Consider the following 15133-nt stretch of genomic DNA (forward strand, 5'->3'; position numbering starts at 1 on the left):
TGTCCTGCTGCGGTGGCTCGAAGGCAAGACGAAAGGTCATCTTGGATGACATCCAGGAGAAGAAATGGGTCCTTGGTCCATTCCTTGGCTTTCCCGGGGAGACGATAGAGGAGGTTTTAGACTTTCGACTGAGGCGTCTCGAGGAGCCTCGATGCGATGGCGATGTCGACTTCTCAGAACCATCGATTCAGCGAAAATCGATCCAAAACTTCTTTTGAGTAGAACGAGGTTTTCATTTTTACAAAATCGTTCCGTGACGATCGCGAGGGAGTCAAACCTCGCCGATTACTTTCGGTGAACTCGCGAGCCATACACTCATGTATGGGGAGAAGTTGTGCGTCAGGGGTCGCTGATTTCATCAGCGATGCAACAAACGCCTTTCTTGATATCGCCACGAGGCGACTGAGGGCACCCCACTCAACCCCGGTGATATTAAGGAAGGTCGCGTGCTCCAGAAGCAAATCTGGAGCGTCGTATTACGATGATTCGCTCATCCCAAACTCGGGCACGGGAAGGACTACTAAGTGCTGCCAGTTGTAACGGGACTAGAAGGCCCCATCACTAGCTTACACGAAACGCTTGAGGAAGCTTTAAGCCTAAGTGTCAGGTATCAAGTAAAACTGGAAGCTAATTCATTCGTTATGAATTTTTTTAATCGGACTACGTACAACCGTGCCCGCCTTTTCGGGGAACCACTTAAACTCGGGTAATTTATCATCGGCATGTATTGGGTCTTAAGACCCCAAATAATGAACTAATAAATAATTGTTACGCTGAGCCCACAATTCGGACACATCACCTGCCTACAAATGTATTTGTTTCTTTGTTTTGTGTTAATCCTGAAATGTGGCCCATTACATACCAAGTGTAGGCGGGCGCTACTATAGCAGCCACACTCTATTTAAGTACACACCTCCAAGCACAGGAGGTAGTTTCTGGGTGACTAAGCGACCTCACCCGACCGACTGATTACCTTAAAGAAGTGTCGTCACGGAAGCGGTAATCCGGCTTCGCGTGCGCACTTGTTAGCTAGGAAGTAGGTTAAAGACTGATTTATATTTAATCGAGCGTAATATAACAAATCAATAGATGCCACCTCTGTAGATGTTTCACTTGAATATAAAAAAAGGTTTTTTAAAGCTGGAGCAAATAAATTACCTATTAAAACAAAATTTATTTATAATAATAAAATTAATAAAATAGTTGTTAAGAAAAATTTCACCTCTACATTGCGAGTGTATTCCCTTTAAAAAGTACGGATCGTGGATGACGCTAGCCGTCATTCTATGCACATACACAAGGGTGGGTCACTTTGTGCACCACACCCAATTGGCAGATTAAAAAACGTCACATGAAGTAATTGATCACCCCGTTAGGCACATAAAGTGTACTTAACGAATTTGTATAACACCGGCCAAGCAGAATATATATATATTAAAATGAAACTAATTGGCGCCATTTCTGGATCGACATCATCAATTATGGCGGCGGCTATGAGGCGTATGACAACGGGGGCGGCTTTATGTCTAGTCAGCCGTATGGAAGCTAGCAAACACCTACTAAGCGCAGTAGTGGTGCCCAGAGTATTTCCCTGTCACAATAATGCAGCTACAGTCGCTTCATGCGAGTGACAACGACGCGCTTCGCCTAGACGGTCAGGAACTGTCCACCGTGCGGCTCGTGGGTTTATTAACTGGCTCAATGCCACAATCCACAAGCGTGCGTTTCCAATTAGACGATGGCTCGGGATCTTTTGATTGCCAGTACTTTGTCAATGCTGACAAATACGCTAGCGACCTTCGAGAAGGCATCTAGGTGCGTGTTGTGAGCAAATTGCGAAGTTTCCAAGGAAAATCGAGTTTCACGTGCTTATGCGTGAGTCCGCTGCAGGATTTGAACGAGCTCAAGCATCATATTTTAGAAGTAATTTACGTGCATTGCTACAACACCAAGGGGGTCCGTTGGCAAGGCGGACGTTGCAATGACGTCGTTTGATACGTCCACAAAGGCGGTAAAATAATGGATTCTGCTAAGCACGGGAGGGTACGGAGATAGCACGTGTTACGGGCTCCTGGACTCGAAGTTCTCAAAGGAGCAACAAGCCAATTTAGACGTCTTGGCGACGTGCACGAATGATTGCGATTTTAGGTGGACCACGTTTTTGCCACATTGTGAGTACACCAATTTCGATGCCGGACACGTCTACTCTACGATTGTTGAAGACCATTTCAAGTGCACAGCTTAACGCAAGGACGAAAGGCAAGGATTTTTGTTTATCACAGTCTCTTTAATTAATGGCTGTTATGCTTACAATGTGCTTATTCGATATGAAAGATATGTAAGTATCCTTGAAAGAATGAATGTTTTATCAAACGAACGGCGAAGGGCTTTTAGTGCCTGGCATTTGCTAACTTGGCAACTCCGTTGAGCTGCTCGATGGTTATTACCAACTGCTCATGCGAGCTAGCGATATCCCGCTAACAGCGATTAGCACCCCACGTGGTATGCTATGGAAGTGGTTAGTTATACCACAAGGGATTTCTAACGCTCCGTAAACATTTAATTGCTTAGTGATGCAACTGTTTCGCCCTCATCGAGGTTATGCGCAGGCTTAATTGATGACATTTTTTGTCCATCGTCGTGCGGAGTAGGGTCGGTCGGATGTGGAAACCACTTAGACCATTTGCGAGCAGTGCTTGAGTGTATGCGCACAAATAAATTGTATGCTAATGAATCTAAATCCATTTTTGGCGCAGAAATTTTTATTCTTAGGGTGCTTTATTGGGAGCGAGTCCTTAGAGTGGATCCCGCTAAGGTAAAAGCCATAGTAGATTGGCCGGCTCCTAAAACCCAAAAGGATTTGTGCAAGTGGTTGAGTCTCGCCATCATTTACACAAATATAGCGAAAATTAGCTGACATGGCTAGGCCATTATTTAATCTCCTTAAAAGGATACGGATTGGTGCTGGATTAGCATAGAGCATAGCGTCATCTAATTCATTTATTTTTAATTGCCATCGGCCTTGCGCTTGGCCTCGCGCTTGCATAGGCGCCGCGCCTTAGCATTCAATTATACATCGTCATGCGCAATATTAGCCTAAAAAGTGTGCGCAAGTTGCAGTTGATCAACTGGCGAACGAAAGGACACATTAGTATGTTCAAAATGAGCTGGTGACAGCTCGTCGATTGCTTTTATCCGAGCACATGAGTTCCGTCTAATAGAGCGGAACCCATGGATCTAAGCTCGTCGAGGAAGGAAAAGATAATTCTCCAAATGACCTTCTGTTAAAGAGAATGGGTCTCGTCGTACTGCAAGACAAGACCCGATACGTCCATGATCAGTTGGGAGCGAGGTTCCCAACTATTATGCGAGTGTGGATATTCTCGCCAACGAACGAGGTGACTTGTTCAGTCCTTCCACAACACGGTGATTCGAGATGCGTTCAACTGGAAAAATCTTTTCACCACTTGAATCCTATAATAGTTGTGAGGGAGGAGGAAAATTGATTTCGCTTCGTTCGCCGAACCCGCGTCAATATTGTGACTTAGATTACACCTTCCATCATTTAAGGGAGGAGAGTGATCACAAACGATCCCGTCGGCTCGAGTTAGCGGTATGACCAAATGGAAAATTGTGCGCAAGTTGCGACTGATCAACTGGCAAACGAACGGACGTATCACTCCCTTCAAAACGAGCTAGTGACAGCTCGTCAAAAGATATATTTCTTGGAAGGTGCATCGAGTGGATCGTCAGGTTCAAGAGAACCAGACTCTGTCCCGAGACTATCATTTTTTGGCTCGGAACCATCGGCCTTTGGCAGATGCCTTAAACTGTTCCGGGTAATTCAAAACCAGAAGAAGCCTAGTACTGATGGTACGGGCGGAGTAGCCCGACATAAAATGTAGTATGCGTACGCATCCTTTAAAGCAGCTCGATCGTTTACGCACTGCATTGGCAATATAGTATACAAAACAGGCCGATATTCATGGCTAATAACTTATTCCTGCCCATATCCGTCTCTTACATGTTTTGGTAGGTTCACCTTAGTAAATAGGACTAAATCATTAACATTAAATGAAAAAATATCTGCTCTTCCTTTTGTCAGAGTTTCGTTTCTGTCGATCCTCTGCATCATCGAAGAAATCCTGTACGAAACGGGCCACTGCTTCTCTAGCTAGCACGACGTTTCCTGCTGAATCTGTTTTGTTTTTGTCTTCAGTGCGACAGGTGTGAACTGCGGAGATATCGTTTTTCTGATTAGTAAGTGCATTTATTGTTGTGCGATACTGAGTCTTTCAGCATCATTGTTAAAGTCAGTAATAGCATTATCGTTCAATGTTGATCAAATTTACAGTGGTATCCTTCGGATTGACCTTAGGATCAATGCGTGATAAACAAGAGCAAGATTGTTCTTTGCTCGAGCGAGCTCTCCCCTTAAACAAAAGTTACTCTTAAACTGGGTGGGTATGCGCTGATGGCGTAAGTGCGGTCTGACTCCTACGAGATAGACCCTAACTTAAGCCAGCGCAAATCTGATGGCAGCGAGTTTCTTGTCATGCACTGAATAGTCTGTGTCATATTGCATTTACGAAAAGCCGATTGCAACATCGCTGGCGTCACAGATTACAGAAAATGGTCTGTCTTAATCCACAATCGCCAGGATTGGCGATTGCATCAAACTTTGCTTGATACCCTCAAATGAACGCTAGCAATTAGCGTTCCATGACCGCTTTACATTATTCTTCAACAAAGAAGAAAGATGTACTGTCATTTCGGCATAATTGCGGTAGTAATTGTGCTGATATTTGCAAAGCCAAAAACTTTCGAAATCCCTTTACATCGACTCTGGCATGGGCCAGTCGGTGATCTCTTGAACTTTCCGGATCAGGGCGTACACCGTGTTTACCCACGATGCACGCGAGAAGTTGAATACGCTTGCAGCGAATATACGCTTTTTGAGATCTGCACACAACTTGTGCTTACGCATAAGTGTAAGAGCCTTTCAGGAGTGGGTACGGTGTAATTCAATGTCCGACTTTCCGATCATGGCTATGCTTTTAACAAAGACGTCATTAAATAACTAGGTTTGAAATCCCGCACCGATCCTAGCAGATTAATTACGCATCTGTTAGATGTCGCAGGGCATTACTAAGTCCCTGTGGCATGACTAGCCACTCCCTTAGCAATCCGCTTGGGGTCCTTACCGCTGAAAATAGGATATCCTGTACACGCATAAGAATATGATAGAATCCAATTATCAGATCCATTGACGAAATGATAGTATTAGTTGACATACCATCAATGATTAAGTCTTTTCGTGGTATCGCGTTGGAGCCGGTAACGTTGCAGCATTCAATTTATTGAACGTATGCACAATCCGCCACCCTACTGTTGCTTTACGCACACAAAAAGTCGAAGAGATATGTGACGAGGTTGAATCTCTCACATGAGCTACTGCTAAGCGATCGGCAAAGAATTTGATGATCGCAAATTCTTGTTCACGAAGCAATGTCCACACAGTGTTTCGAACCTGGTTTAGGTCGATTTCGTGTCGAGTTCCCTTATCCCCCTAAGCAACTCACAAAATAGGATTTAGGAAAGATATCCTTAACTTCGATCAAATCCTTAAATAGAGAATTTGTCTTCAAAGACTTCCAGGATTGGGACGTAACCGTTCAATCTAAGTCTTCTCGTCGAGGACATTCTCCTCCATCGATGAGCTGCTGAGAACCCGTTCGCTTCCAGGAAATACTATTACCGATCGGTCACGTACTTGTAATCTGTGACAAGTATGTAGATCTGCTTAACTTTGCCACTTCGCAGTTCACGTAAGAACCGCTTCGGTTATAGCGCTGGCAATTAAGATATCTCCGAAATTTAATTCGGAGAGCTATCCGGTCAAATGTATAAGCGCCTACACTTGATCCGTTGCTTGATAAAACATTCTTTGTCTCACTTTCCTCTCGCTACAAGATCGCAGGCTCATAATTATTAAGCGCAATATTCTTTTAACGATGATGACTGTGCGCCTAGCAACAGGCGCATCTGTAACAGTAATGAAGCGTGTTGTTGGTATCCAATACAGGTTAAAGGGTAAACAGTACGATGGTGATTTCATCGTACTGAATTTGGTGACAAATTTGACGTCATCCTAGAATTAATATGGCTTAGAAAGAAAGAGCCATTCATAAGCTGGCTGCATCAAACCATGACGATGCCTGTCTCTTATTTACCAAATGTCAAACAGATAAACATCTTGGAGCATCCACAAACGTGTGGAAGTAAGAGGACAATGACAAGTAGTCATGCGTCCGAATGTCCTGCACAGAGCCGAGAGCCTGTGGCAGTAGACGGCGAGCTGACAGGAAGTCATGCGTCGCATAAACCGGCACAGTGCCAAGAGCCTGGTGCGGTTGGAAGGGGTGCGTTAGCCAGGAGTGCAACGGCACCCGCTTCCCAAAAATAGGTTGTGGTAACTCGAAGAACGAGTACCCGACAGATTAGGACGATCAAAGGCACGTCTAAACGAGTGACCTTTGGATCAGTCTCAAAAATGAGGATGGGCCTTCGAACGAGGTGTTTGAGGCTGTCAAAGACGAAATTGCAGACGCATCCTCAGTTGGGGTGCTACGGCAAGTCTTAAAATCTGCCGAGGAGATAGTAAATCTCCCGGAGATGTCGTGGGATATGTTCCTTGCCGAATTAAAGGAAGGAGAGATCCACAAAATAGTCGCACCAGTTCCAGGAGAGAACTTGGTGGACTGTTGCTCGTCGTCCACAATGGACGAGAGCGTCCTAGAAACGGACAAAAAGAAGCGGTTCGCTGCTCAAGGCTGGGATGCCTTGAGAGACAGTCCGTTCTTTGAGGTTCTGTGTAAACATCGCGATGTGTTCCCAGAAGAAGTGCCGAGCCGCCTACCAGCAGATAGGGGCATCGGGCACGAGATAGACCTCGAACCTGGCACCACGTATTGTGTGACCAGGAAATGTCCGCTGCCGAAAGAGTAAGTCGATTATATCGATGAGTTCTTCAACAAGCGAGCCAATGCGGGACATGTGCGTGAGAGCAAATCGCCTCACTGCAGCCCGACCTTTTGTGTGCGTAGTCGAAGGCTACTCCCTTTTAAGGAGATTGGACGACGCTATAGAAACTCGCCGTATAAGTGATGATGCGTCAAAAGCGATATTTGGCATGTCCAACTTAGCTGGACGTGCCAAATCTTGGGCCTTGGGACTCATGCTTCACAACCCATAAGTCTTTGGGTTTGTATGAGGTCCTTAAGACCCACTCAGACAACCATTTGAGCCATCACGTGCCGAATTTAGGGCTCGAGTCGACCTCCTGGATTTGAAGCAAGGCAAGCGTGACCTTCACGCTTATACCCAGCATTTACCTAAGAAATCTATCCCAACAATCCTTAAAGGGATTGTCGAACTTGTGTCGACCCTTAACAGATCGAACACATCGATCTACAACACGCAATGGCTTATAAGCGGCCATCGTGGACGCGAAAAGACCTATCTCACGATAAGTCGCGACATCTACTGGGCACGCCAGTATGAGTCCGTCCGCAAGTACATACGTGCTTGCGAAGTTTTCAAATGGGTGAAGCTTAGTGCTTCACCCGTGCTCCGTTACAACCACTGCCTGTTCCGGCAGAGTGTTGGCATACCGTATCTGCGGACTTCGTCTTCAGATTTCCAGACGTTGATACCAAGAATATTGGTTCTTGTATTTGTTGAACGTTTCAGCCAAATATATCATCTTGCTGCAGTCCCGGAGTCGATCATAGCTATAAGCTGTGCTCGTGTCTTTGTTGACACGATATTTTGACTCCATGGGTTACCCCGTGAACTGGTTTTAGATCGAAACCCCAGATTCACAGCAGAGGTTTGCATTGTGTGTTTAAATAACTTGGAACACAGTTGAAGGTGTCAACTTCTGACCATCCTGAAGCAGATGGTCAGACAGAACGTGCAAATCGCATCCTCAAAGAGATAATTCGCTGATACGTTTACTCCTTTACGAGTTGGAGCGAGTTCTTGCCGATGGTAGAATTTGCCATCAATAATATAGTGCATGCTTCTACGAAGCGAAAACCGTATTTTGTGAACGGCTTACGCCATCAGCGCATACCCACCCAGTTTAAAAGTAACTTTTGTTTAAGGGGAGAGCTCACTCGAGCAAAGAACAATCTTGCTCTTGTTTATCACGCATTGATCCTAAGGTCAATGCGAAGGATACCACTGTAAATTTGATCAACAACCATTGAAGAATTCAAGTGATAAAAAGCGTTTCGAAATGAACGCATCTCGAATCACCGTGTTGTGGAAGGACTGAACGAGTCACCTCGTTCGTTGGCAAGGATATCCACACTCGCATAATAGTTGGGAACCTCGTTCTTAACTGATCATGTACGTACCGGGTCTCGTCTTGCAGTACGACGAGACCCATCCTCCTCAACAGAAGGTCCTTTGGAGAACGAGCGTTTCCCGCGCTCGTATAAGGGTTTGAGGTCCAGGATTACTTCCAGAGTAATGTTATCGTTAAGTTAACGTGAGCCAACGGGAGAGGGACCGCGAAACGGGGCGGTTTGCTCCCGAAAACAAGCCTTGGTTGCCCTCAAAGGGCAACCAAACTCGTTGGTCTGGTATGGCCAACGATCGACTCATCCAGGTTTCACAAGCTTGGAGAGGACGAAACGGAATTTTTCATCGATGCCTTTTTCCGGCATCGGTAGTCACATAGATGCCGGCAAAGGATGTCACTCCTTTGTTTCAAGCTTGTGAAGCACGTGCAAAGCATAGACCGCTAGGCCTGGCTCGACAACCTTGATGCTTTATGCGACCAGTTCAAAAAAAGGACGTAGTTGGCGCATGCGACAACCTGCACCATTATCGAGAGAGGCAGGGTTACCTTGCATCTAGTGTGTAGGCGCATGCCCATGCTGTTTACGGGTGCAGGTCATGCCCCCAAGGAGGCATACTCATTTAAGGATCCTCATTGGTGAACGCTCATCTTTCACGAGATGCGCCCCGTCCCTGTTTATGCATACTAGCACCACCAGCAGCAAGCTTACGAAATATTTTTTACGATCACTTCGCTCCTAGTGATGCATACTGACATCACTAGAGTTATCGTCGTCGATGGAGTCATCACGAGATGACTTTGCGCCCAAAACGTATGACGAAGTGTCCAACAGCATCTTCATCACCTCTTTGGTTGTCACGCTAGAACCTGTAGCCTTAACGGCTGTGGCCCCGGTTAATCCGAAGGCCTTGACAGTTGCCACCGAGTCGGGCGATGAAGCCGACACGGCCCAGTCACCTACAATGGTAGTAGCAGGTGTCGCCTGCCCTTGCCTGACCTCCTTAAAAGGATGGAGAATGGGTTTGGTCAAAAAAATAAGTAGATGCTTAGATGCCCAATCAATGGTGTACCAGGGTGCTCATGAGGTATCTTTAACTTGAGATTCGCTCATGAGGGGCATAGATTCTGAACGGACCACACGATGCCATAACATACCATCGCTGCAGCTGAAGCGCCTTAGCTAAGCCTTCAGATGAGACGGGAGGGAGACCTATCGTCCACCGTAGGAAGCTAACAGCAGGCAACATATTCGTCCCGACTGTAGCTTTCTTTGGCTTCGGAGGCCATTGAGTTCGTCGCGAGGTGGGTCTTCATGGCTACAAATGTTGACGACTCAACTTGTACCTTAGACCGAGACACATTTTCCTGGTGTCTTGCCTCAAAGTCTGGTCTACGCGATAGCGCTCCAGCCAAGACATTCGACTTACCCGGCTTGTAACCGACTTTTTAATTTACTTAGAATGAATGTAAGCCATCTCACCATGCTAGACGAGAGGTGGGGTGAGTTTATTGCGATCCACAGTGTAGCGCGATCCCTATGAATCACAAATAGTTCGGTGCCCCAAATAGGCGCACTTGAAACTTAATTAGAGCATATTTTACTGATAGTAGCTCCTTGGTATGCACAGTGTTAGTCAGTTATGCGGCTTCTAAAAGACGGACTGATAAGAAATGACACCGTCGACGCCGAACTGGTTGCATCGCAGACGACGCTTAAAGGTCTTATCTGCGTCTGGCTACGCCAAGACCGGTGCCTCAACAAGATAATAGTTCACAGATGTGAATGGGCCGTGAAAATACATTCGTACGAGTTTCAGAGGAATTCTAGCGGCCACACCCATACCTATGATATTTGGCCAACTTTATTCGCCCCTGCGAACTGTGCTATCGCATAAAGCCTGCAACATCATATAACTATAAACAGGTTATCACACCGTCCACCAGTGCGCCATTGCAGGTGCTGCCGCGCCACTATGTAGCACTTCGATCTCAGACAAGGAGACAACTCTATCAATCCTGCATCATGTGTACCGTCTTCACGGGTTCTCGAGTCCATAATATCGGACGGGGATCCACGTTATACGTCAGCGTTTTGGCGCTATGTGTTTAAGCTGCTGGGTACATGTCTACAATCGATCACCCTTAGACTGATGGCCAAATGGAACGTGCCAATCGTGTTGTGGCGGATGTATTGCTTACAATAGCGGCTCCCAAAGAATGGAGCAAGCAATTGCCTTTCGTGAAGTTTGGTATACGAAACATGTCAGTGTCCACGCCGAGACACCTTTTTATATAAACGTAGTGCACCATACTCACAGGCCAGTCTCGTTTGTGCGTAGCCCGAGTCTTAGTGGGGCACGACCGGGATCGGGAAACACGACCAAGTGCTTCTCCCTGACCCTTCCATGAACGTTTGGTGCAATACTATTATGTGCATCTAGAGCAGCGCTCTTTAGGAGCGATGCACTGGTTCCATCGGAATAAAGCATTCGGATGGATGTATATCTTTTTATGGATAAGAGTTCTGAACATTACTTTATAAAGTAATATTCTCCAAATATTATCTACCTTTTAGATAATATATTAGTTAACAACCTTTAAGTGTTAATTTCATGTAACAATTCACCCCGATACATAACCTCCCTTAAACGACAATCACTCTGACTGTCATTGGATCGGCTATCTGACGTTGGCATATCACTGACCGCATCAGTGGTATGCCAACGTCAGACAGCCGTGTTCAATACGGCTAAATGTGACACCGAATGGATACTTTTACGTGCCGTCAGGGGAAATCTAAGATCAGGCTCATCTGCGCCAGATCCATTGTGTATGATGGTCTGAACGACAGGTGTTGTGGTTCTGCCCAACTGAGAAGCAGCTGCTCATGCAATGGCAGAGCTCTAATGAATGGTCGCTGTGCTAGCTAACGCAGACGACGAGAAAGTTGCTTAGGTTGACGTTAGCCAAGTTGGCTTTTGAAACGTTCGGCGTCTCCATGTTAGGAGCAGTGGGTGTAGTTTGGATAGGCAATAAAGCGCCATCACCCTTCCCCTATTAGCTCGCTGTGCTCACCACCACTATGAGATGACGGCAGCGCAGTCGACTCGTTGTAGTAAACAATGAGCGACGCAGTACACACTCACTGCGCAAGTGAGATGGATCGTTCAGCTTAGTTAACAGTGCGACAGCAGCATCTGTCGGTGTTGCAATTGTGGCACCAGGCGCCGGAGGCTTTTTATCGCTGCGCGTGCGTTTAGTGCGTGGTTGTATGAGTGTCACTGCAGACGACCTATCAGCTTTACCCTTTTAGGTGGCATGTCAAGCGCCGCATAATGTCACCTGGGTAGATGCACACACTGGTCGCTAAATAAGTGGTTGAATGGTCTTAAGCGGCGCGACGTAAGCGGCTCACCGTCCCACTTTTAACCTGTTGGCGATCTTACAAAATGTAAAATTCATTCTTTCAGCGGAGTAATAACAGGCTGTATATGGCGCCTACATGCGCACCGCACAATCGTGTCTTATGATATTTGACGGCGTTGATTCAAACTCAAATCAACAATCAATACAGCTAATGTCAATATTACTAAATTCAGTAATACTGGAACTATTAAGTCAAAATTAATAAAGATGATAATTTTGTACTTCTTTATTATTTTTCCTCTCGTACAACATAATATTTAATTATTACTACTCCAAGGAAATAATATTTATGTAACGAGAAACTCCGTAACACCACCCCTTCCTAAACCAACAGTCACAATTGTCAATGCTGTGGAGTGACATAGAAATACTATTATGTCTTTCCCTGTAAATTATTTTTGCATCATTGTTTTTTTATTTGATACTCCAATTTAGGGCATTATTAATTTGCTCATATCAATTCGTTTGCACATGGTATCAACACCCGTGCGCGTTGCCTGTGAGGCAGCAAAGCTGGCAGCTGCACGGCTTAATGCAGCTATTAGCGATGCAAATGTTTCAGTAGATGCTGATGCGTCTACTGCGGAAAAAAGTCACCTCCAACTCCAAATAGAGGTGACTGGTATGTAAAAAAGCACAGGCACCTGCGTACGAAGAGGTACGAGTGACGGCTGACGACACTGTTTTCTAGGATAGAGTACAAAAGCTGGTATAATTTTGTGAACCTGAGTGGGCAAGAGGCTAACGGGGCGTGAGAAGCCGTTAGGCACGCAAGTAAGCAAGGTTGGTAAACACAAGATCATAATTCTTTTACCATAGTACTAACACTTCAACATGGTACAAGCTATTGCTATACTTATGCAAGCAACTAGCGAATACTTAGAATTGGGCAAATTCTTCACGTTTTATGGGAGTGACCATTCATTAACAGCAATTACCTTGTCTGGTACTGCTCGTACACCATGTGTACCAACGATGCAGCCCAGCACAGGTATCAAAGGAACCCGACATCTTTCAGCGGGATTGACATTTGTGCCGAAATGATGGCCGCGTGCATCTTATTGAAATCGTGAACCACGCGCCACCCCCCTGCAGGCAGCTCGACACTTCTTCTGGGAACTTATCACGATGTTTCCACAGAATTTCTTAAAAAGAGCTGTCCTCTAAGGCATCCCAGCCCCGAGCAGCGAGCCTTTTGTCTGTCTTCAAGACGCTCCCACCTACTGTGGGCGACGACAAGAAGTCCATTAAGTTCTCGTCCGGAACTGGTGCGACTACTTGTGGATCTTTTTTTGTTAAGTTCGGCAAGGAACAGATTCCACGACATCTCCTGGATTTTACTATCTCCTTGGCAGATTTTTAGATGTGCTGAGGCATCGCAACTAGGGATGCCTCTACCACTTTGTCGTCGGCGGGCTCGAACACTCGTTCGAAGTTTTGTCAATTTCCTGTAACTAATTCAAAGATTACATGTTTTGACGTGCCTTTGATCGTCCTTTTTTGTCAAGTACTCGTTTTTTAGTCAACACGAGCTTCGACAGGGAATAAAAAATTGCCGAATACCCCTTTAAAGCTGCGAGTTTTACAAAAGTCTGCTATGCATCCGAATCCACGAGGTCATCATATGGTCGTAGCCTCGTATTCGAGCGCTATAGACCAGCAGGGTCGAGGACCGAAATTTCGTCACCTCAGGGACTATGCTACCCATCTGTTTGATAATTCTGAACTTAGGGGTAGTTTTAGAGTCCGCTTCAGCGGAGCATCCCGCTTCTACTGCGTTCTTGCATTTCCTAAACCCTCTGTGGTCGATGCAGAGCTCACGCGTCTTGCACACTGAATCCTGCCGTCACCTTTTGAGTAGGGAGTCCTCTTGCTGGGCAGCTTTAGCACCAGCAAAAACTCTAGCATATTAGCGAGCCATCACTTGATCGCGATTGCCGCACTTATAGCAGACTACGTCTGCATTGTCCAACTACATAGGAGTGGCATCTAACCTATCGGCCGCCAGCTTGTACCAAGTTGTTGCCGAGGCACTGTTATCGAATTTCTCCTCAGCTAAGGCAAGCTTAATTGCCTCTTCCATCGTCAATGGTACCTCTCTAAATAGGGCGTATCGGGATGGGCCGTGCCGCAGTCCGTTCATGAATGTGGGCACCTTCATGTTCCAATATCGTACCCACACTAATGCACGCCGACGGCAAGCACACCATCCTGCACATCTTCGTGCAGGGATCGCTTCGTTTGTCGCTCTCCAAAATGCGCGTCTGAAGCATTACTCAGTTGTTCAGCGGCTGATACATGGCACGAATCTTTGTCTAAAAGATCGCCTATGTGCGGAACATCTAACCGTTCGTCATAAGTGCCGAGTAAGCCACTTCGAGGCCTTATTGAGCAAACAAAACATGGCGTATGACACCATCCGGGTGTCGTCCTCGACACCTGAGTGGGCCTCGGCTGATGCGGCCAGGCGGGAAGCATTGTATTTGTCCTATTGAGAGCCTCGCTCTGAGCCTGCTCGCGCCCAAGCCTATCCTGAGTCTTAGTGTTGGACTCCATCGCGGATTGGCTGTGTGCCTCGGACGCGGACCTTCGCTGTCCGAGCACAAATATCTCAAACTGCTCCAACTAATTTACATATTGCTCAAAAGGAATTCTTATGAGTCTGGCCTGGGCTTGCTTGTCAAGCAAGTGCTCTACCACCTCCCATTTATGTCCGGAGAGGTGTAAGAAATGATATTAAGGCTCATTTTCTTTGCACGCTCAGAGAAAAGGATCGTTGGAAAGAATACTAAAGCTACTATGAAACGGAGGTAAACGTCCTTACAGCTTTCACGAAACGCTTGAGAAGGCTTTCAGCCTAAGTGATTGGTATCAAGTAAAATTGGAAATTAATTAAATCATTACGAATTGTTTTAATCGTACTAAGCAAGACCGTGTTCCCGTTTTTTCGGGAACCACTTGTTCTCAGGTAGTGCTGTGCCCGCTATTCGGGCACAGCACCTGTCTGCCAATAGAATTGTTTATTTTAATTTGTAATAATCCTGTAAAGTGGCACATTTCATCACACCCTTCTAAAAAAGACCTCATTAATCGTAAGTGCTCAAGTGTCATAACTCTAAAGTTACGACCGAAGCCACGATGTCATAGCACGACCCACAGTACAACATCACCCCAGAGAACCATAAGCGGAAGAGCAATCATATACGTGATTAGCCAACAGCTCATCATTTGGAAGCTGTTCGAATTGTCCGGAGCTCACACTCTGGACTCGCTTACAACGATGCCGGATTACTTTTTGCGTTTTCCGGGGCTTTCCGTGGAAAGAGTCTTAAGATT

This window comes from Bremia lactucae, linkage group LG15, assembly GCF_004359215.1.
Source record: "Bremia lactucae strain SF5 linkage group LG15, whole genome shotgun sequence".
NCBI classification, from domain to species: domain Eukaryota; phylum Oomycota; class Peronosporomycetes; order Peronosporales; family Peronosporaceae; genus Bremia; species Bremia lactucae.